This window comes from Balaenoptera physalus (assembly GCF_965194825.1).
Source record: "Balaenoptera physalus genome assembly, chromosome: 4".
In the NCBI taxonomy this organism is placed as follows: domain Eukaryota; kingdom Metazoa; phylum Chordata; class Mammalia; order Artiodactyla; family Balaenopteridae; genus Balaenoptera; species Balaenoptera physalus.
This window is the reverse complement of record NC_138891.1, coordinates 91,348,338-91,370,334: the sequence shown is the minus strand read 5'-3', so window position 1 is coordinate 91,370,334 and position 21,997 is coordinate 91,348,338. Positions and strand designations below refer to the sequence as shown.

At 42.2% G+C, this 21,997-nt stretch overlaps 1 long non-coding RNA gene across 2 annotated transcripts in view; it reads right to left on the bottom strand.

The window, feature by feature from the left end:
- The window catches only part of LOC309659431, a 65,872-nt gene extending 44,040 nt beyond the window's left edge, over positions 1-21,832 (bottom strand). For both annotated transcript variants that reach the window (XR_014262805.1, XR_014262806.1), the window contains exon 1: positions 12,222-21,832. This is a non-coding gene — a long non-coding RNA (uncharacterized lncRNA). The remainder of the gene's footprint in view (positions 1-12,221) is intronic.
- Between the last annotated feature and the right edge of the window lie 165 nt (positions 21,833-21,997).

Here is a 21,997-nt window from a genome sequence, read left to right as displayed (position 1 = left end):
CAACCCACTGAACCAACCTTAGCCACTGGGGACAGACACCAAAAACAATGGGAACTACGAACCTGCAGCCTGCGAAAAGGAGACCCCAAACACAGTAAGATAAGCAAAATGAAAAGACAGAAAAACACACAGCAGATTAAGGAGCAAGGTAAAAACCCACTGGACCTAACAAATGAAGAGGAAATAGGCAGTCTACCTGAAAAAGAATTCAGAATAATGATAGTAAAGATGATGCAAAATCTTGGAAATAGAATGGAGAAAATAAAAGAAACGTTTAACAAGGACCTAGAAGAACTAAAGAGGAAACAAGCAATGATGAACAACACAATAAATGAAATTAAAAATACTCTAGAAGGGATCAATAACAGAATAACAGAGGCAGAAGAACGGATAAGTGACCTGGAAGATAAAATGGTGGAAATAACTACTGCAGAGCAGAATAAAGAAAAAAGAATGAAAAGAACTGAGGACAGTCTCAGAGACCTCTGGGACAACATTAAACACACCAACATTCGAATTATAGGGGTCCCAGAAGAAGAAGAGAAAAAGAAAGGGACTGAGAAAATATTTGAAGAGATTATAGTTGAAAATTTCCCTAATATGGGAAAGGAAATAGTTATTCAAGTCCAGGAAGCACAGAGAGTCCCATACAGGATAAATCCAAGGAGAAACATGCTAAGACACATATTAATCAAACTATCAAAAATTAAATACAAAGAAAACATATTAAAAGCAACAAGGGAAAAACAACAAATAACACACAAGGGAATCTCCATAAGGTTAACAGCTGATCTTTCAGCAGAAACTCTGCAAGCCAGAAGGGAGTGGCAGGACATATTTAAAGTGATGAAGGAGAAAAACCTACAACCAAGATTACTCTACCTAGCAAGGATCTCATTCAGATTTGATGGAGAAATTAAAACTTTTACAGACAAGCAAAAGCTGAGAGAGTTCAACACCACCAAACCAGCTTTACAACAAATGCTAAAGAAACTTCTCTAGGCAGGAAACACAAGAGAAGGAAAAGACTTACAATAACAAACCCAAAACAATTAAGAAAATGGGAATAGGAACATACATATCGATAATTACCTTAAATGCAAATGGATTAAATGCTCCCACCAAAAGACACAGACTGGCTGAATGGATACAAAAACAAGACCCGTATATATGCTGTCTACAAGAGACCCACTTCAGACCTAGGGACACATATAGACTGAAAGTGAGGGGATGGAAAAAGATATTCCATGCAAATGGAAATCAGAAGAAAGCTGGAGTAGCAATTCTCATATCAGACAAAATAGACTTTAAAATAAAGACTATTACAAGAGACAAAGAAGGGCACTATATAATGATCAAGGGATCAATCCAAGAAGAAGGTATAACAATTGTAAATATTTATGCACCCAACATAGGAGCACCTCAATACATAAGGTAAATACTAACAGCCATAAAAGGGGAAATCGACAGTAACACAATCATAGTAAGGGATTTTAACACCCCACTTTCACCAATGGACAGATTATCCAAAATGAAAATAAATAAGGAAACACAAGCTTTAAATCATACATTAAACAAGATGGACTTAATTGATATTTATAGGACATTCCATCCAAAAACAACAGAATACACATTTTTCTCAAGTGCTCATGGAACATTCTCCAGGATAGATCATATCTTGGGTCACAAATCAAGCCTTGGTAAATTTAAGAAAATTGAAATCGTATCAAGTATCTTTTCCGACCACAACGCTATGAGACTAGATATCAATTACAGGAAAAGATCTGTAAAAAATACAAACACATGGAGGCTACACAATACACTGCTTAATAACGAAGTGATCACTGAAGAAATCAAAGGGGAAATCAAAAAATACCTAGAAACAAATGACAATGGAGACACGACGACCCAAAACCTATGGGACGCAGCAAAAGCAGTGCTAAGAGGGAAGTTTATAGCAATACAAGCCTACCTTAAGAAACAGGAAACATCTCAAATAAACAACCTAACCTTGCACCTAAAGCAATTAGAGAAAGAAGAACAAAAAAAACCCAAAGTTAGCAGAAGGAAAGAAATCATAAAGATCAGATCAGAAATAAATGAAAAAGAAATGAAGGAAATGATAGCAAAGATCAATAAAACTAAAAGCTGGTTCTTCGAGAAGATAAACAAAATTGATAAACCATTAGCCAGACTCATCAAGAGAAAAAGGGAAAAGACTCAAATCAATAGAATTAGAAATGAAAAAGAAGTAACAGCTGACACTGCAGAAATACAAAGGATTGTGAGAGATTACTACAAGCAACTCTATGCCAATAAAATGGACAACCTGGAAGAAATGGACAAATTCTTAGAAATGCACAACCTTCCGAGACTGAACCAGGAAGAAGTAGAAAATATGAACAGACCAATCACAAGCACTGAAATTGAAACTGTGATTAAAAATCTTCCAACAAACAAAAGCCCAGGACCAGATGGCTTCACAGGTGAATTCTATCAAACATTTAGAGAAGAGCTAACACCTATCCTTCTCAAACTCTTCCAAAATATTGCAGAAGGAGGAGCACTCCCCAACTCATTCTACAAGGCCACCATCACCCTGATACCAAAACCAGACGAAGATGTCACAAAGAAAGAAAACTACAGGCCAATATCACTGATGAATACAGATGCAAAATTCCTCAACAAAATACTAGCAAACAGAATCCAACAGCACATTAAAAGGATCATACACCATGATCAAGTGGGGTTTATTCCAGGAATGCAAGGATTCTTCAATATACTCAAATCTATCAACGTGGTACACCATATTAACAAATTGAAGAAGAAAAACCATATGATCATCTCAATAGATACAGAGAAAGCTTTCGACAAAATTCAACACCCATTTATGATAAAAACCCTCCAGAAAGTAGGCATAGAGGGAACTTTCCTCAACATAATAAAGGCGATATATGACAAACCCACAGCCAACATCGTCCTCAATGGTGAAAAACTGAAACCTTTTCCACTAAGATCAGGAACAAGACAAGGTTGCCCACTCTCACCACTCTTATTCAACATAGTTTTGGAAGTTTTAGCCACAGCAATCAGAGAAGGAAAAGAAATAAAAGGAATCCAAATTGGAAAAGAAGAAGTAAAGCTGTCACTGTTTGCAGATGACATGATACTATACATAGAGAATCCTAAAGATGCTACCAGAAAACTACTACAGCTAATCAATGAATTTGGTAAAGTTGCAGGACACAAAATTAATGCACAGAAATCTCTTGCATTCCTATACACTAATGATGAAAAATCTGAAAGAGAAATTAAGGAAATACTCCCATTTACCACTGCAAAAAAAGAATAAAATACCTAGGAATAAACCTACCTAAGGAGACAAAAGACCTGTATGCAGAAAATTATAAGACACTGATGAAAGAAATTAAAGATGATACAAATAGATGGAGAGATATACCATGTTCTTGGATTGGAAGAATCAACATTGTGAAAATGACTCTACTACCCAAAGCAATCTACAGATTCAATGAAATCCCTATCAAACTACCACTGGCATTTTTCACAGAACTAGAACAAAAAATTTCACAATTTGTATGGAAACACAAAGACCCCGAATAGCCAAAGCAATCTTGAGAACGATAAATGGAGCTGGAGGAATCAGGCTCCTTGACTTCAGACTATACTACAAAGCTACAGTAATCAAGACATTATGGTACTGGCACAAAAACAGAAATATAGATCAATGGAACAGGATAGAAAGCCCAGAGAAAAACCCACACACATATGGTCACCTTATCTTTGATAAAGGAGGCAAGAATATACAGTGGAGAAAAGACAGCCTCTTCAATAAGTGGTGCTGGGAAAACTGGACAGCTACCTGTAAAAGTATGAAATTAGAACACTCCCTAACACCATACACAAAAATAAACTCAAAATGGATTAAAGACCTAAATGTAAGGCCTGACACTATCAAACTCTTAGAGGAAAACATAGGCAGAACACTCTATGACATAAACCACAGCAAGATCCTTTTTGACCCAGCTCCTAGAGAAATGGAAATAAAAACAAAAATAAACACATGGGACCTAATGAAACTTAAAAGCTTTTGCACAGCAAAGGAGACCATAAACAAGACCAAAAGACAACCCTCAGAAGGGAGAAAATATTTTCAAATGAAGCAACTGACAAAGGATTAATCTCCAAAATTTACAAGCAGCTCATGCAGCTCAATAACAAAAAAACAAAAAACCCAATCCAAAAATGGGCAGAAGACCTAAATAGACATTTCTCCAAAGAAGATATACAGATTGCCAACAAACACATGAAAGAATCCTCAACATTATTAATCATTAGAGAAATGCAAATCAAAACTACAATGAGATATCATCTCACACCGGTCAGCATGGCCATCATCAAAAAATCTAGAAACAATAAATGCTGGAGAGGGTGTGGAGAAAAGGGAACACTCTTGCACTGTTGGTGGGAATGTAGATTGATACAGCCACTATGGAGAACAGTATGGAGGTTCCTTAAAAAACTCCAAATAGAACTGCCATGTGACCCAGCAATCCCACTACTGGGCATATACCCTGAGAAAACCATAATTCAGAGGGAGTCATGTACCAAAATATTCACTGCAGCTCTATTTGCAATAGCCAGGACATGGAAGCAACCTAGGTGTCCATCAACAGATGAATGGATAAAGAAGATGTGGCTCATATATACAATGGAATATTACTCAGCCATAAAAAGAAACGAAATTGAGTTATTTGTAGTGAGGTGGATGGACCTAGAGTCTGTCATACAGAGTGAAGTAAGTCAGAAAGAGAAAAACAAATACCGTATGCTAACACATATATATGGAATCTACGGAAAAAAAAAAAAAGGTCATGAAGAACCTAGGGGTAAGATGGGAATAAAGACACAGACCTACTAGAGCATGGACTTGAGGATATGGGGAGGGGGAAGGGTAAGCTGTGAAAAAGTGAGAGAGTGACATGGACATATATACACTACCAAACGTAAAATAGATAGCTAGTGGGAAGCAGCCGCATAGCACAGGGAGATCAGCTCGGTGGTTTGTGACCACCTAGAGGGGTGGAATAGGGAAGGTGGGAGGGAGGGAGACGCAAGAGGGAAGAGATATGGGAACATATGTGTATGTGTAACTGATTCACTTTGTTATAAAGCAGAAACTAACACACCATTGTAAAGCAATTATACTCCAATAAAGATGTTAAAAAAAAAAAAAAAACCACAGAAGAGCATCAGGAAACCACCTGAGGCCAGATTACAGGAATGCAGGCCCTGCACACACCCTGACCCTTATCAGCAACCCTGCCTTTGAACCAGTGCTATAAAACTCCTCACCAAATCCCCCCCCACCACTCCTGGGTTGGGACACACAGTTTTTGAGGTCACGAGCCCACAGTGTCCCCCTTTGCCTGGCAAAGCAATAAAGCTATTCTTTTCTACTTTACCCAAAACTCTGCGCCTCGATTAGGCACCACTGCACAGAGGCTGAGTTTTCGGCATCAATCTTAGGCAGTTTATAGATGTGAACTTGTTCTAATTTCCTACTTTATAATCGTCATGATCCATACTAAGAAATATTTCCACAGCTATACTGTATGAGATAGAGCTTACCTTTATTTTAAAGGCTAATGCTTTTAAATAGTTTAATCATGACACTCATACAAATATAAAATGAACACATGACAAAGATTTTATTTAACTCACTAATTAATGAGAAAGCCAATAAGATGATACAATTGGTTCAATGGAGAATCCACAGCAGATGTAGATGTATAGGTACGCAATCAGAAATACTGAAGTGAATAGTTGAAAAACTGGTGATGATTCAGAAGGCAATAATCAATTGCATTCAACTAGACACAATTTGCCTGCAGTTGTATGGATAATCATTTGCATTACTATCAGTTTCCTACAACTTACAGAATTATAAAATAGCTCAAAGATCATGAAAGATGGAGATGAGCCCTAGACCGGACACCCAGTAATCTTTTTTGCCTATTTCAAAATCGTTCACGTTTCTAATTGGAGTCTGTGTGCCCCTGACTTGGCTGCAATTAGAAACATGAACGATTTCTAGCTGTGGCATTAAGCAAGCCCATGTGGGAAAGGAGTATGCAATACCCTGTGGGGAAGCTGTCCTCATGCAAAAGTTTATTGCCATACCCCCTAGACCATCAGCTGCTCCATGGGTGACTGGGGAGAAGAAAGAAGAAGAGGTTGGCTCTCTGGGTGAGTTCCCTTAGTGGCAGCAAAGTATCTGAGTGGTCAGCTGGGCCCCGGAGAACACAGGAGACAGAAATGTGAACCGTGTCCCTTCAGATCCTCTTCTTTCAACAGCCCCGGGTTAGGATCTCCTTTGCTAGAATGAAACTGTGACATCAGGGTCACGAGACTGAGCCAGAGGGTGACTGCAGGGCGAAATGGACCAAATTCACACCACTTCAATACATAATTTTTACAGCCTAAACAATTTAAATACTTAAAATATTTAAGTCATTCCTGCCAGCATAAGCTTCACTGGGACTGTAACATCATCTAATTTTAACCACTACATTAAAAGTATTTTCAAACAGTCCTACCAATGCTCAGTTTAAGTCCTCTCTTGAAAATCTTGTGCTCACAGAACTACTCAGCCTAATGAGTGGTCTCTGGAGACCATCAAGGCGGGAAGCCTTGCAAAATTTCCTGTCAACAGCAGCACACCAGCCTGCAAGGGGACTTCCCAGACCGCCCGGTGATGCCAGACCTCTTGGACAAAGTCCTCAAAAAGTGACTATTTGTTTTGGAGACACCCTGGATACTCACTAGTAGTACTTTCCTCTAAATTAGTTAGATTCTAGCTTGACTGAAACAAGACACTCTTTCCTGTTTACTTTACCGGAGTGGGAGTTCTGTGTCTCCTAGAAAAAAAGGGCAAAGAAGAGGTTTTCTACCATTCTGACACCAAGAAATCTGCTCTCGCAGAAGATGTGGGTTTCACAGAGGAGTTGAGCAAGGCCCTGGGTGGAGATATTGGACAGCTTCCTGGCAACATGTGAGTCAGGTCATTATCATGCAGTTTCATCATTTTGTTGGGAGGGAACACACAGGACTTCAGCTGCACTCATATGCTTATGTTACGCAGAAATGCATTCTAAAATCAAAACCTCAGTCACTGTGATGTGGGACTTTCCACCCCTCTGCTCCTTGCTATCTACGAATATAAATCTGAAGGCTATGTTGGGGTCCACACTTGTGTCCTCTCATATGTACACATTCTCAAACCTAATTTGTGGGCTCAATAAGCCACGTGACCATGGGCAAATTTCCTCTTGACTCTGTATGTAAATCACTCATTTGTGCACGAGGGGCAGGGTGACCAGATGGCCTTTCAAGTCCTTCCAACTCTACAGGTACTTTTGAAATTCTCCAGACTAAGTTTGAGTTCCTTAAAAAGCTTATCAAGAATATTGCTCAGCCATAAAAAGAAATGAAATTGAGTTATTTGTAGTGAGGTGGATGGACCTAGGGTCTGTCATGCAGAGTGAAGTAAGTCAGAAAGAGAAAAACAAATACCATATGCTAACACATATATATGGAATCTAAAAAAAAAAAACATGGTTCTGAAGAACGTAGGGGCAGGACAGGAATAAAGACGCAAATGCAGAGAATGGACTTGAGGACACGGGGAGGGGGAAGGGTAAGCTGGGACAAAGTGAGAGAGTGGCATTGACATATATACACTACCAAATGTAAAACATATAGCTAGTGGGAAGACGCCGCATAGCACAGGGGGATCAGCTCAATGCTTTGTGACCACCTAGAGGGGTGGGAGGGAGACGTAAGAGGAGATATGGGGATATATGTATATGTATAGCTGATTCACTTTGTTATAAAGCAGAAACTAACACAACACTGTAAAGCAATTATACTTCAATAAAGATGTTAAAAAAAAAAAAGAGCTTATCAAGAGCTCTGTGCCTGGCCAAGCCCTTGGAGGACCACAGCATTGCACTTAAGCTAATTTCCCAATTATAATGAACTATTATAATTATTTATTTGGCCTCTGTCTCCCTTGCTAGACATTAAACTCCAGAAGGACAGGGTAGACTTCTTTCTTACTCAACACTACCTCTCCAGCACCTAACACAGTGCCTGGCACATTCTAAGCACTCAGTAAGTATTTGCTGGACAAATGAATAAAGGCACCAGGAACTTGGGTTCTTATCTGCTAGACAGTGGCAATGAGGAAACCTGCTGAGGGTGGGATTGGGCAAGCTTCCCTAGCTGCTCTTACCTCAAAGGCAGAAAAACACTTTGGGCACCTGTGATCATTGTCTGGAACCTCTTCTGACAGCTGAGGCTGCAGGATTTGCAATACTCCATCCCTAAAACCTTCCTAGCTATGATTTCACACTCTGAGATGGATAGACCAATACATCAGTTGTGCAGCTCTATGTTAGCCTGGGCTCCACCTGCAGAAATTCTGGGTGGGCCCGGGATTCCGAAGCCTGCCTCTCACCTCTCTGCCCTGGCCCAGACCTGCCAGACCAATTGTGACTCCATCCACTGCGCTCACCCTCATCTCCTTAGCACTGGGTACTCTCATTCCAATCCCAATGCAACCGAGCAAGACAGAGCCATCACAAGGGCACCAGGCCCAGGGGACAGTGAGGTCTGAACCATGCCCAAGTTGCCCTCACCAGCAGTGAGCCCTGCCTGGCGTGGGGTTTTGTCCACCAGGAGGAAAGGGCAACTTTGAGGGGTGTGGTTACCAAGCCATGACCCAGAGGAGTAATCTTTTAATACTTTGCACAGAGGCAGCCCTGCCAGAAGCACCCTTTCTGTTTTCTTTTAACTCTAAAGAGATAAATGTCCTGTATACACTGTCAATTCACTACATGTTCTATAAAAGTGCAGGATTTGGGCTTCACGTAAAGTGCAGGACTGGCTCTGCTTACGTCTGCAATTGTGTGGGCAGTTGGTAGGCATGCTTGAACTTTCTTCCTCCAGGCTCATCTCAGAGGAGGGGGGGAAGCCAAGAGAAGGCCTGAGAAACCTCTTCTCCCCTCGGCATCTTGGGACAGCACTGTTTGCCCAATGGACAGGGGAGAGCTGTGCCCCCTACAAATATAAACGTCCTCTTACCAGAGCACAAAGCAAGATATTTTCATCTAACGTCAAGTTAAACTTTAATAACAGTTTTAAGTTTAAAAGCTTCCTTGATGGTCTTCCCAAGCATTTTGTTTCACTCTTGAAAGCTGTGATCTCTACTAGCGATTCCTAAACATAACATTCAGAATTTGGAATAATAGCAACTGGGGGCACATTGGGATTGAGTGGAGACGGATGGTAGAGAAAGAGCTTGGCTGTACTTTGACAGGCTCATTCTTTGTCCATAAGGCTTAAATATTTCCCGGGATGAAACTATCTGATTAATATGTGATTTTTCCATAAACACTGTCCGTAGATTATGATCAAAGGCAGTGTGTGCTTAAATAAAGAACTGTGAGCGTGAAAGCATTTTCTTTCTTTCCTTTGCTGAATCTCTTCTCAGACTCACAATCCTAAGCCTTGGGGGATATTTGATGTTGTCAGCAGCCATTTTCAAATGTCCAGCAGTTGATACTTGATACACATCTCCTGGATGGGATGAAAGTGAACAAAATGCATCTGTTTTGCAAACTGCTGAACCGAACTTGTATCTGAAATTTGCATTTAAAGTATTTTTTACTGAGAACCCACAGGGAAAGGGAAAATTGGATTTTAAATGCACGTGTGTGTGTGTGTGTGTGTGTGTGTGTGTGTGTGTGTGTGCATGTGTGCACGTGTGTATGAAAACTCTGGAAAGGACAGGGGAGGGCAAAAGGACAAGTGATGACAGAAAGTGCCTCTCTTTTAATAATAAGCAGCAGAAATGGAGATGATTTGATCCAGGAAGACTTACTGTACTTCTGCAAAGCCACTTGTATATTACTAAGCGATTTGCATATTTGCTGGGGCTACCAGGTCCCTGCACTTCATTCTTCTAGCCCTTTCTTCTCCTGCCTCTTTCCCACTAGGAGGATGGTAATAATTAAGCTAGCAGGGAAACACCGAGAGAGAACAAAAGATGCAGAGGCAGGAGCTCAAAGTCACCTCTTACTTTCAACTCCGTAAAGATCTGGGGACAGATCTGCCCTGTCAGCTTCTCGGGAGAAGCGGCAGACATTATTTTCTCGCTTCTAGAAAGGAAACCCATTCAAGGGATTATGAATGTTGCTCTGTGTCTCAGTCTGAAGTTTAAATCTTTTCAAGCATGCAGTTATTAAGATGCTAAGATGCCTCACTTAATTACAACCTTTATTATGGTATTGAATACTTTAAAGGCACTATTTATCACACCTGAAGAGAAGAGCAGTTCTGCCTTAATGGACCACTCTCAGTGGACCGCTATTGACTCTCTTCTCTACTGGATTAATTCCTAGTAATCACCTAGTGGGCGCTCATTAAAGGGAACCCTTCCCATGAGTGCAGGGCTGGGGTTGCTGGGATGGGACTGGGGTGGGATGGGCCTTTCAAAGAGTAGTAGCTTTTCTCTCCCTTGCTGAAACTGGAGCCCATGAAGTCAAGAAACGGAGGCCTTGTGTCCAAGCTGTTGTCTTCATGGTAGAAAGGCTGTATTTGTAGGGAACCACCACACAGAGCAGAACAAATCAGTTCTTTCCTTAATCGTTTCTTCTAATAAAGCCAACTGTACTTCGTCACTCTCCTCTGAAGACCCCTTCTGGCATCGAAACAACGAGGCTGGTCTGTTGAAGAAAATCCAGCCTCAGAGGAGCTCAGTGCTTTGGGAGTTCTTACCATATGCTGGGTGCTGCCTTGCCTCATTTCACTGAATTTAATTCAGTCATCGACGGAGTCCGTCATTCATAAAGCCAACTTCAAAGTATGTATTTAGGGCCTACTCTTTATATGAAGTACCTGAGATTCAGAGAGGGTGTGTCTCTGTGCCAAGCAAACAACAGCTGGGAGGAGGTAGCTCTGTCCCATTTCAAGGAGACTTTTAGAAAAATGGCGTACTGATGAGAGGGACAGAAAGGTGAAATCCAGAACGATGCTTCGGTCCTTCCCGGGTGCTGGAAGGAGGTCCCGAGTGACCTCCGACCTCTTGTCCTTTTATGCATCTCATTCAGGGGACACTTTCAGCACTAGACAGAGCCTGCTGTCACAGGCTGCTGTCACCTTAGTCTTTTACAAATGAGCTGTCTCCTCTAATTCAGTCCCACGCAGCACCCAGAGGCGAGTGGGATGTATCTTTGCAAAACTGGAGTGATCAGTCTGGCTGGCGCCTCTTTTCAAACTTCCCTTTCCTGTTCTGGGCCAGACCCAGGGTACCGTTCCCTCCCCTGATCTCCTCTTCTGGAACCAGGCCACACAGGGTGCAGAATGGGGGTGGAGGCTGTGGTCAGAGATCAGGAGTTGGCCCTGGAGATTGAGATGTTTCTGGACAAACTGCCAAGTCAGAGTTCTGGGTCCCACTGGGCCTCACTAAGCCCAACACGAAGGTCGGTGGAGATAGATTTGGCCTCCCTAGAATGGCTCTAGGTTTGTGTCTGTGACCTCTGGTCTCTCTGCTTGCATCCTTTTGTCCCCTTGTGGTACTTATTAATAATAGCACCAATAATAATAATTTAAAAAACCCTACCATTTATTAAATGCTTATTAAGAACCAAGCACTGTGTTTAGTGTGTTACATATATTATCTTGCTTAATCCCGGTGACAGCCTAATGAGTTAAGCGTGATCACCTCCTTACTAACCAGAGGGTCTGTGGTTGTCAGCCCTAACTGTGTATGATAAGCACTCAGGAGTTTTTTTAAAAACATGGCCCCATGGAGATTGTTTTCGTAGCCTAGAAGTGGAGCTTGACAACTAATGGCTCTTAATGGGGGCGGAGTATTGAAATCACCTGGAGAGATTTAAATATATACTGATTCTTCGTCCCACCCCTACAGATTCTGATTTGGTTGGTTTGGCATGATGCCTAGGGCACTGGGATTTTTGAGTTTCCCCAGGTGAGTTTATTGTATAGTCAAGGTTGAGATCCATGGCACTGGATTGAATACTTTGCCCAAGATCCACGGAAGTTGGGGAGTGAGGCTGGGACTTGAAATGGCTGCACCCAGTTTACTCCTGAGTGTTACAACTCCTCTTTCCACTCACCATTCTCTGACCATTCCAACACCCAGTTCCTTATTGACACCTCCAGATGGATGAGTTCTGGGAGCAGTTGAAGCCTCCTTTTACCTATTTGTAGAAGGAAAATCAGCATATTCCACAAGAAGCATCTTAGGACCCTGGAGGCAGGTAGAAGCATTTCGGAGGTTAGAGGGAATGGGAGCCCTGCCTCACTCTCCTGCCTGCATTTATGCATAACGCCAAGGTCATGGGTCCTAACGGATGGGTGTCCTGGCAGCTGGGACCAGAGCAGAGACTAAGTGTGCCCGGGCCCATGGCAGTATGTGCTCCTGAGCCATTACCCCCTCAACCCATTCCCACATCATAGCTGCTCTCACTGTGCAACTTAATCCTCACTCGAGGGGTAAAAGACCTTTTTATTCCAATAAATTAAAAAAAAGGTAGAAACCTTTTGATCTCAGGGTTTTAGCCTTTTGAAGGTCCCTGCTTTTGGTATGGATCTCCACTATCCTTGTGGTCCTAAAATTTCGCCCCTAGTAATGGCCACCCTGGCCATACCTGGGGCTATCCCAGCTGAGGGTAGGCTGCCAAGCCTCTTCCAAGGTCTGAGTGGGAGGGGCAGGCTCTCCAGCAACCTCTGTAGGGCGTGCTGACCTTTCGTTGCCTAAGAAATCACCGCTTCATTGAAGACTCACACAGTCTGTGCTTCACTGGTATAATTCTTAAGCCCGAATGAGTGCCCAGGGGTGCCCTGCATTCACTTACAATGGTCCCAGTCTGACTTATTTTTCTTCTACTGGGTGGCCTTGGGCCAGCCCTGTGGGGTGGTGAGGAAGAGGAGGCACAGGCCAGGGAGACCCTCTGACCTAGGGCCCCAACTGGGTGCAACTCAGCCCAGGGGCCCTACAGAGATTTCAGTGGAAGCTGCTCTCTCAGCTCCACAATAACAGCAGCTGTTATTCTCATCTCTCACTCTCGCTCTCGCTCTCTCTGGGGCCCAGACAGAAGTCAGTGGAGCCCTGGTCTGGGGAAGAATCTTGGCATCAGCGGTACCTGCTGATTCTGGAACTTCCCCTCCCCTTCTTCTACTGAAGACTGTTTGTCACTGCTCTGATGACTCTTACTTTCTTTTCCCTGGGGAAAGTTCTCTTCTGGGGAACGCCTCAGTCCCTCAAATAAAAAGACTCCTGGCCCCCTCCCCCGGCTCGGTGCCTCCCTGCAATGCAGGCCTGGGCTCAGATTGACTGCAGCTTGGGCATGCCCAGCTCAGTCCCCAGACACACCCCAGGAATTGCCTGTGGCTGAGAAAGGCTGTCAGCCCATCTGTCCACTGAGGCTGTATCTTCATCACCCCAGGAAAATGAAGAAATTAGATGGAGAAGACCTAGTAATGCCAGCTTCATTCTTCCAGCTGCTCATGACCGAAACCTTGATGTTGCCTCTGCCTCCTCATCCCTTATTCCACCAGCCTGCAAATCCTGAAGGTTCTACCTTCAAAACACATCCAGAGCTGACCATTTCTTGCCATCCCTACTGCTTCCACCCTGCTCCAAGACACCATCGTCTCTTTCAAGGCTCCTGACACCTCCCTTCTTCCACCTTCGCTGCTCTGTGGTCTAATCAGCACAGCAAAGTGATGCTGCCAAAGTTAAATCAGGTTGTGTCACTCCCTTGCTTAGAACTTTCCTTCCAACATCTTTCCACTGTTACCAAGCAAAGGGCTCGCTCTCTGCTGAATGTGACGTGCTTAGAAGCCAATGCTATGGCGCCGGCTTTTGAGAAAAGAAAAAGCTTCATTGCAAGGTCGATGAGCAAGGAGATGGGAGGCAGGACTCAAATCTGTCTCCCTGATCAGGGGTTCAGTCACACCTTTATGAGTTAGGGGAGCAGGGCTGGGATGCTGAGCGCCGGTGGGGCAGGTGTAGGTTGGAGGGCTTTGGAACCTGGCCATTGGAGATGAGGATGGTAAAGGGGCATCAGCACCGGATCTTCTTGGACAACAGACCCTTCACTTTTGAAAGGGTTCCCGTGTTCAGGTTCCAGTCATGTCCCAGTCCTTTGGTTCTGTGGAGGGGAGAGACTTTGGTTCTGGGTGTGGAGGTCAAAATTTTCTCCTCTGCGCATGTTTCTCACGCATGACTTGTGGTTTTGATCAGTTGTCTCTGAAAAACAACTCCGTGTCTTGCTAGAAACAGGATAAGGCCAGTTTGGGGCTGGTTCTGTGGTTACACAACCTTCCCTGAAGGAAAGCCAGTCTTTACAGTGGCTGCAAGGCCCTATGAGATGCGGTGGGTGCCCTGGGATTTCTCTGAACAACTCGTCCGCTCCTCTCCTGTGACTCATTCCACTCCAGCCACAGGGCCTTTGCACTTGTTACTTCCTTTGCCTGGAACACTCTTCTTCCAAATACAGGCCTGGCTCACTGCCTTTGGGCTTTACTCAAATAGTTAATTGTTCAATTGCTTTGCATTGCATTGCATTCTAAATCCAGGTAATTGACTTTAGGCCCTTGTTTCTCATTAATCAGTTAAACCTATATGTAAAAGGGGGAAATTGGACCAAATCTGCACAGGCAACTCCCCCCCCCCATCTTTTTTTTAAGAAAAAGAAGCTATCTGTTCATTGAGATATGACACGGTAATACACACACACACACACACACACACACACATACACACACACACACAATTTTGTATTTGGCCACATGTGGGCTATATATTATGACCTATGGAAGAAATCTGTCCACTCACTAATAAGTCTATCCCAAGGGAATATCTAGATGAACCCTGGGCAAGTTCTGACAACCATTTATGGCCACTGAGACCCAACCGAAGTGTGAATTTACTTTGAAAAATGACTGTTAGTAATGAAAATGTCAAGCGAACTCTGACTTTCTGTAACCAGAATAGATGGATTCACCTTTTCACAAAGCTTCAGCATGTAAAACAAGGTTCTGATCTTTCACCAGGATAAAAACTTATTCAAGACTATGTCTGGAAGCCCCTGGTAGCAGTAGCTCAGAGAGGAATTTAATGGTTTTTAAATTATGGTTTTGGATGCTTCTAAATTAGTCTCAGAACCTGGGTAGGGCTAGCCTGACTGCTCGAATATATTCATTTTCAAGTGGGAATATTTTGCAGGTTGGCTGCTATATGGAGATAAAAAAATTCATACACATATGTAAAGTATGCATTTCTGTGCCATCTCAATTTGTGGCTGTCTGTATAATACACGGTACATCTATGATTAAACAAGAAGAAATTTAGAAAACACTGACTCAGTGCCAGCTTGAATTATAGACTCCAAGTTAAGTCAGAGTTTAAAACTCAAAACAAAGTGTCTTGGACCAAACCCACTTTTTACTTAGTAGTTGAGTGTTTGTATATGTTTCTTTAACTACTTATATCCCCTCAAAATCTGTACTCTGACAAGTCTTCAGAATTTGGTGCCAAAATTTGAATTTATGATGGTTTACTTTTATGTATCAGGTGAAATGAAACAACTCAACCGTTCTATGTTAGTATAGCCTAAAGCAGTGAATAAACACTTGATTTAGCTTTTCTTCACATGGTGGTACCCTGTAGTTATTCAGGTATTTAATCAGTCTTACAAAGCTGCACATTAAAAAGAAAGAAAATTTAAAAGGCTTCTGCATTTGTTTTATACCCTTCCTACTATATATCCGATGTCCTTTGATATAGCTGCCAACAGAGATTTCTTTGAGAAAGAACACATACTGTCCTCTTGAGGATAAACTATGTTAAATGAAAGGACCACCTGCTTGCCTCTGGCTGAGCTGAAGAGAGAGGATGTTTACATTGTAGTTATTTTTCTAACCTCATCTAACTCTATCTCACCTCTTTTTGTGGTTGTTGTTCTATATTTTTGGCTTCTCCCTATCTCTTCCAAAGAGGGGTGAAAATGGGGGCGGCTTGAAGTAAGCTGGGAAGTCAAAGGTACTGAAAATCTATGAAAGAAAAGGATATCCGGCATGTAAATATTACCTTTCAGGTTATTTCTAAATCATCTCTAGCTCCTTCTGCTTAGTTTTCTTTCAAATTCAATTAGCATCGTCATTTCTGTCACCTACCGTGTCCCAGGTCTACATTAATCACTGTAGATGTTTGAAAAAATGAGACAGGACCCCTCCCCCAGGGGACTCATCGTTATGTGTGGGTGTACAGGTAAGCAGTCATTACAACATAGTAAGTCACTGAAGACGTGCAACGTTAAAACTCAGCTGTATTCCCATCGCTTTGAAAATATTCTATAGTCAGATGTAAAATGACTATTTCAACCCACTACTAAGAATTAAAAGTTCTCAGTGATTCCACACTTTTTCCTGTGTATATGTAAATAAAGCTATGTATTCATGAGTTGGGGGAACACCAAGACTGCCCCCAACTTCTATGATTTGTTAGGAGAACTCACAGGACTCAGCAGATAGTCGTACTCATGGCTAAGATTTATTACGGTGAAAAGGTGTAAAGCAAGATCAACAAAGGCAGAAGGTTCATGGTACAAAGTCGGAGAGAAACCAGGCACAAGCTTCCTGGGGTCCTCTCCTGGTGCAGTCACAAAGGCCCTGTTTAATTCCCCAGAAATGAGTTGTGAAATGTTGTCCACCAGGGGAGCTCTTTAGAGATGCGTCGTCCAGGGTTTTTAATGGGGGCTGGTCACATAGGCAGCCTTTAACTAGTACATCCTAAAATTTCAGACTCCCAGAAGGAAAGCAAGTGCTTAGAGCACAAACCACTTTGTTTGAGCAAAGAGTTTAGGCATAGTGACCCCTCTTATCTGTTGGGAATAGTGTGAACTCTCCTGAAGTCCAAGTTCCTAGATGCCCACTGACAGCCAATCTTGCAAGCAGGACTTTCAAAGGATTACAGTCGGGCCTGCTAAGATAACTTTCCTTCACAATTCACATATACATTTTGTACAAAATGCTCTGTTTCTATATATTCTGCTGTTGTCTGTATGCAACTTTTCTTTTGAAGATAATACTATCATGAACATCTTTCCATGCCGATTCATGTAGGTCTACTTACTTCTTTGTCATAGTTACATGGTCTTCCATTTATAGACAAACAATTTATTTAACCATTCCTGTATAGATTGATACTTGGTTTGTTTCCAAATTTTGGTATTACAAATTATGATGCAATGAGCATCATTGTACATATATTCTTCATGTATTCATGCCTATTGTTTTTGTTACATAGGCTTCCAGTTTCTGTGATGTAAGCATCTAGAAATGGTATTCCTGATGTCATTCAATTTGGAAAGGAAGATCATTGTGTTGGAATTCTACTGGAAGTATTAGAATGTAGAGAGTTTTCTTGGAAAAGAGGACAGAAGACTATTAAAATACCCAGGTGATCGTTGATTAGGGTCCCAACTAAACTGTGTCAGGGAGCTTGGAGAGGAGCAGAAACGGTGCAGATTTAGTTAGAAGGCAATACAACAGCCTCTGACTGTGGATGGCTAGTGGAGAGTGAGAAAGGGAGAGTTAAAAGTGACTCCCAGTTACATCATCTGGTGGATGGCAACGAGGTGGAATGCAAGAAGAGAGAGCGATTAGGAAGCAATTATAACAATTCAGGGAAGAAGTGATGGGGGTTCAGGTTTTCAAATGTTCATTCATTCACACGTACTGAGCATCTTGCTATGTATCAGCCACTCATTAGCTGTTAGCATTGGTGCAATTTTTTTTTTTTGGCCAAAAACGTTAAGATAGAAATCTGATGCAATATAGATTTCAATTAATTTGGCCATTAATTAACTTCATTGCTATTCTTTTGTGAATGGTACAATGCTTAAAGCTATAGAGAGTGATGGTGAATCAGGTCCTAGATGCTTGAAAAATCTGCACACACTTTAGAGTAAAAATAGGAGGGAGGGGAAAAGGAATTATGAAAGCAAATAAGATCTCTCTTGTGTCTAGGTTTGAAGACAGACTCCCTCCCACACACTCATTTCAAATACCCTTAGCAAATGTGAGCAGGAAATCTTCCTCCCTCTGTCTGCAGAGAACCTTCTCTCCTGCACAGTTCTGAGTATCACTTGTGTGGGCCTCAAGTGTGGTGTGAAAGGGAGAAGCCAGGAAGTAGTTCTTTTTATTCTTTTCACTGAGTTGCTGTTCCCTTCAAATTTGCCCCTCCTCCCTACCCCATGAACCTAAAATGCAGCTTCCCATCTCCTGAAGCCCAGACACATATAAATCGTCATTTGAATGACAAGGGGAGTTTTATTTTTTTATGCATCCTTCAATAGAAATTGACGTGCTTTAATGCATTTTATTTCACAACTTGTTTGAATTTATACTGGAATCTGCTTTCTGATTAATTTTATTTGACTAGGCAGAAAAGTCTCATTCTGCATTCATTTGCACCCAATACACATAAGGAATGTGATCTGACACATTTTCTTCTTTGAATTTTATTTATTTTTTATACAGCAGGTTCTTATTAGTTATCCATTTTATACATATTAGTGTATAAATGTCAATCCCAATCTCCCAGTTCATCACACCACCACCACTTTCCCCCCTTGGTGTCCATATGTTTGTTCGCTACATCTGTGTCTCTATTTCTGCCTTGCAAAGCAGTTCATCTGTACCATTTTTCTAGATTCCACATATATGCATTAATATATGATATTTGTTTTTCTCTTTCTGACTTACTTCACTCTGTATGACAGTCTCTAGATCCATCCACGTCTCTACAAATGACCCAATTTCGTTCCTTTTTATGGCTGAGTAATATTCCATTACATATATGTACCACATCTTCTTTATCCATCCGTCTGTCGATGGGCATTTAGGTTGCTTCCATGTCCTGGCTATTGTAAATAGTGCTGCAATGAACATTTTGGTGCATGACTCTTTTTGAATTATGGTTTTCTCAGGGTATATGCCCAGTAGTGGGATTGCTGGGTCATATGGTAATTCTATTTTTAGTTTTTTAAGGAACCTCCAAACTGTTCTCCATAGTGGCTGTATCAATTTACTTTCCCACCAAAAAAATTAAAAAAACTTTTTTCATAGTCTCTGAAGCTCATATGAGGAGGGGTAGGGGTCACATCTTTTTTCTTCCTACAGACTTAAGTCTCTTTATCCTTTTTTAAATTCCTGTAAAAAGTCAAGTTCCATTCTCCAAAGAAGATACACAAATGTCTAATAAGCACATTAACAGATGTTCATCCCTAATCATTAGGGAAATGCAAATCAAATTGAGATGCCACTTCACACCCAATAGGATGGCTATTATTGAAAAAAAAAGTAAATAGCAGATATTAGAGAGGATGTAGAGAAACTGGAAACTTTTTTCATTGCTGGTGGAAATGTAAAATGATATAGGCACTGTGGAAAACAATATGGTGGTTCTTCAAAAAATTAAATCTAGAATCACTATGTCATCTGACAATTCTACTTCCAGGTAGAATTTTTGTACCCAAAAGAGTTGAAAGCAGGGGTTGAACAGATATTTGTACACCAATGTTCATAGCAACATTATTTGCAATAGCCACAAGGTAGCAGCAACCCAAGTGTCCAGTGACAGATAAATAAACAAAATGTGGTACGTATTTACATACAATGGAATATTAGTCAGCCTTAAAAAAGGAACAGCATTCTGACACACGTGCTACAACATGGGTGAAGCTTGAAGACACTATGGTAAGTGGCATAAGTCAGACACAAAAGAACAAATATTGTGTGATTCCACTTTACCTAAGGTACCTAGAGGAGTCAAATTCATAGACACAGAAGGTAAAATGCTGGTAGCTAGGGGCTGGGGTAGGGGGAATGGAGAGTTACTGTGAAATGATATGGAGTTGCACTTTGGAAAGATGTAAAAGTTCTGGAGGTGGATGGTGGTGGTAGCTGTATTACAATGTGAATGTACTTGGTGCCACTCAACTGTATGCTTGAAAATAATTAAAATGGTAAATTCTGTGCTATGTATATTTTACCACAACTTTAAAAATGAAAAAAAAAAATCAAGCTATAAGTTGCTGCCTGGGCAAACCTGTATTTTTCTCCACTGATACTTTTTCCTCACTTTGAGGGATTCTCTCTCTTTTCCGCCTCTTTCATCCCTGCTTCCTCTCTCTGCCCTACTGCATTTTGCACTCTTCCCCATTTACAAAACTTTCTCTAAAGACAGACTCTGATATAATCAATGATCCCCTGTAGGTGTTTGAGCCAATATTATAGCTTTTCCGGGTACATTTTCATTTTAAGGATTATCTCTAATGGAAAATATAAGGTTGTATTTCCTGGTGCGGATGGTCTTCTGGGCCCCCGAAAATCTCTATACCTCGGCCCATGTGCCTCTGCAGAGGACTGATGTACTGGTTAAGGATTCAGTCAGGAAAAAGAAAGTGACTGTAGGTATTTCAAACAGAGAGAGATTTAATATAGGGTGTGACGTTTCCAAGTTGTCGGAAGGGAAGGAGCAAAACTGGGGGCGGGAAAGTGGTGCCACCCAGAGATCCCGCACTGCAGTCGGTCCCTGTAGCCCTGTAGGAACCTGCTTGCCTCTGAGCCCGCGGGACTCACAGTCTTGCTGCACTTCTCAAGCCAGCAGGAACCAGCCGCTGCCCTGCAGGAGGTATTAGACTGACAGCTGCCTCCCAGGCTGGAGCCAGAAAAAGCATCTCTCTCTCTACCTCCTGCTCTCATGCAAAAGCCTCCCAAGGGCAGCATCTAAATTGGAACTCTGCTGGCAGGGGGGTCTGAGAAATATAGTTTACAGGCTTCTCGCCCTTGTGGTTTGGGGAGCACAGAGAGGTAGGTGCTGAGCATAGCAGGCAGCGTGTCACGCAGACCGGTATTGTGGGGGGAGTTGAAATGAGCACCTCCGCATCGACAGGCTGATCCCTGCAGGATGAGACATCCTCGGGCTCGCATGTCAGACAGGCCTGTCTTGCAGCTCTGGGATCGTGAGCGATAATATCAAGAACCATTTACCAGGCCGTTCAGGAAGCAGAGGGCTCTGTGCAGGGCTTTAGACCTCACACCAACAAGCCTGTAGGTAGGTGTCATAAGTTCTGTTTTACAGATAAAAAAATTAGAGTCAGGGGGACAGGTCACATGGTCACTGAATGGGGGGGCTGGGTTTCAAACCCAGGTCTGAGTGACTTTTCTCTCGGGCTGAGCTCCGAGCTTCCATTTCCAACTCACAGGCCTGCTGGGGATTTGATGAGATCCTGGACATACACCTCTGGTTTTATGTTTAATCCCTCATCCCCAGAAGGGTGGCATTCACCTCTGGCCACTGGCCCCTGTTCTCAGCCAACACCCCTGTGGTGAGCGTGGCTGTGGGGTCGCCCTCCCTCTGAAACTTTGCACGGTGGTCTGCACAGAGTGGGTGCTGGTCACTTCCACGGCTGTTTTTTTTTTTTTAATTTTTTATTTTTTTTAACATCTTTATTGGAGTATAATTGCTTTACAGTGGTGTGTTAGTTTCTGCTTTATAGCAAAGTGAATCAGCTATACATATACATATATCCCCATATCCCCTCCCTCTTGAGCCTCCCTCCCATCCTCCCTATCCCACCCCTCTAGGTGGTCACACAGCACCGGACTGATCTCCCTGTGCTACGCAGCTGCTTCCCACTAGCTATCGGTTTTACGTTTGGTAGTGTATATAAGTCCATGCCACTCTCTCACTTCGTCCCAGCTTACTTCCCCCTCCCCATGTCCTCAAGTCCATTCTCTAGTAGGTCTGCGTCTTTATTCCCATCCTGCCCCTAGCTTCTTCATGACCATTTTTTTTTTTCGTTTTTCTTAGATTCCA